The sequence below is a fragment of the Octodon degus genome, unplaced genomic scaffold (genome assembly GCF_000260255.1).
Source record: "Octodon degus isolate 3935 unplaced genomic scaffold, OctDeg1.0 scaffold00111, whole genome shotgun sequence".
NCBI lineage: Eukaryota > Metazoa > Chordata > Mammalia > Rodentia > Octodontidae > Octodon > Octodon degus.
Window position 1 is genome coordinate 3,355,384 of NW_004524687.1, and position 3,001 is coordinate 3,358,384.

Sequence of the window (3,001 nt, forward strand, 5' to 3'; positions counted from 1 at the left end):
GAACTCAGAACTCTGCACTTGCCAGGCAGTGCTTATGCCACTGAGCTATCTCCCCAGCCCTCATCTTCTTGAAGATGATTGGCATATACATTTTTTTTTTTGTTGTGTCCTTGTAGGGTGGTGGAATCAAGGTCATGCTAGCTTCCAGGAATGAGTTTATTAATACTCCTTCCCTTTCAATTTCATTAAAGACTTTCGCAGATAGGGCATTACATCTTCCCAGAAGTTGTTATAGAATTCTTCAGGGAGTCCATCAGGTTCTGGGCATGTCTTAGTTGCCAAGTTTTTTGTTACAATCCTTGATTTCATTGCCAGTTACTAGATTATTCAGGCGTTTTATACTTTCTTGCTTCATTTTTCACAATTCATATGTATTTAGGTGTTTTTTCATTATCTCAAACTTTCCCAATTTATTGGACTACAGGTAATTACTAATAATCTTCCAGATTTGGGAAATGTCTATTGTTTCTTTCTTTTCTTTTTTTTGGGCGGAACCGGGGATTGAACTCAGGCCCTTGTGTTTGCCAGGGAAGTGCTTATTCTACTGAACCATCTCCCCGGTCCTGTGAGCCATCTCCCCAGCCCCTGAGCCATCTCCCTGGCCCCTGTCCATTGTTATTTCATCTGTTTCATTGATTGTTGGGATCATCAGTGCACTTCCCATAGTGCATCATGAGGTCCACAGAGAGGAGAGACACAAGACTAGTTCTGGGGTCAACCTGAGGACATCCTTCCAAGAGAACTAAAACCTAGACATTGAACTCTAGGGTATCCCCTTAGAGGCTCAATTTTTCTTTTTTTATTATAATTTTATTTTGAAGAGTAAAAGCAAATGCAAGAACAAAAATTAGAAACAAAGACAGAAACAGGGTAACATATAACAATACATATGTTATAGATTTTCAAAACAAGAAAAGCTGATTAACAATGATTGATATATTACCTACTTTTATCGTAAAATCTGTTGCTAAGATTAACAGATATAGTTATGTAAGATTGGACATCTGATCAAACATTCCTGCTTGCTTTCAAGAAATCTTACATTTTTGTTCTTGTCTCTCTTTTTTTTTTCTTTTTTTTTTAAATTTATTTTGAAGAAGAACCACCCAGATAGCTCAGTAGATTAAAGTGATTGTTTAGGCAGCCACAGAGACTGGGGTTCAACCCCTGATGTGCCTCCCCCAGCCCAGGGCACATTGAGATGGCACTTGAGACTGGGCATGGTGACAGGAGCCTGTAATTCCAGCTCTTGGGAAGCTGAAAAATAGGAGGATCACTACAAATCCAATCTGTGTAGTGAGACTCTGTAGACCCTGTAGTAAAATACATTTTTTAAAAAATTATCTTAAAGAGTAATTTATATGACATTAGGAATGGTACACATTTAGAAGACCAAGATGACAGGTATTTGAGCCTGGTTTTTGTATTATGCATTGCTGTTCTCACTGTAGTTGCTTAGTTCACAGATATCAGCATACAGAGTTAACCAAGGTAAAATTCTACACATTAAATGCTATTTTCAAAAACCTGATGGAAATCCTTGGATTGAGACCTGTATATTCCCCCACAATGGAGACTATGAAAAAGAGATTTCTGGAATCGTGTGTGGTAGCACATGCACTCAGGAGGTTGAGACAGGATTGCTGCAAGTTCAAGACCAGCTTGGGGGCTACAAAAGTGAGCACAAGGCTGGCCCAAACTGCATAAGGAGACCATGTCTTAAAAAAAAAAAAAAAAAAAAAAAAAAAAAAAGCACAATCCACATTCCCTTTTCTCTAAAGACTCAATTCAGAAGATGATGGTTTTCTAACATGGAGGATGACCCTAGCCTTTATTCTGGATGGGCCTGAGTTATTTTCATTGACTTTATTGTGATGTCTCATAACACTAAGAAATTGCCCATATCTCAGACACAGTCTTCCTTATCTCTGTTGAGAAAGAGTAGTCTATGATCCCCTTGATGATCAATAGCAATCTCCCCATCTGATATTGCAAATCTCTTCTTTACATGTTGATTCAGTTATGAAAAGCACAAACTGGCTGAGTGATTGTCTTCACTTTCAGTTTAATAAACTCTTTATTGAGTCTTATGCTGGAAGTATTTCCTCTTAGCTTCTCCTACAAGCACTAGAACCTCTGCACCAGGAGAGACTAAAGTGTCAGAAACAGGAAGATAAAATTAGTGAGTGGTACTACAGGAAAGAAAAATGGTGCAGTTCCCATTTGCATCTTTTGATAACTTGAGCTATAAATCCTGGTTATGGGAGAAACAATCCTATACATTGGACACTACGTCAGAGCATAAACAACCTCAAAGAAACTTGGTACAGCCCTAGAAGATATTGCTTCCTCACTGGTGCTCTGAGTCTTTGAAAAGACACTCCACTGTGCTCTCAAGCCAGCTACTTTGAAGATGGGGAACATGACAAAATGATGAAGTCCACAAGTAGGGCTTCATTGTCACACTTTAATAGCTGAGAAGTGAGTTTCTTGATCAGAAGCAGCCCTGTGTACAGTACAGTGATGTAGATAAGGCATTGTATAAGTCCATTGTCTTGGTTACTTTTCACTGTTGCTGGGACAAGATACCTGACACCCAAAATTAAAGAAGAAAAAGCTTATTTAGCTCACAGTGTGGGGATTTCAATCCATTCTTGGCTGGCTCCAAGGCAGGGTGGCACATAACAGAGGGCAGCAGTTCATGGTAACAGAAAGGAAGGAGCAGTGGAATCAACACCAGGAGTCTCTCTCTCTTCCTTACATTGCACTCAGGATATCTGTCCCAGGGCAAGTGTAGCACTCATAGCACTTACAGCCATAATCCCAGAAGCACTAACATCCATAATCTCAGCATTGGATCATGAATTAATCACAAACTTGAGAATCCTGCCCCAATGACTGCATGCGACTTTGGGAGGACAACTAGACACAAACCATAACACCCATGTTTTGCAGAAGCATAGTCTGAAAAAGAAGAAAGAAGAAGAAGGAGAAAGAGGAG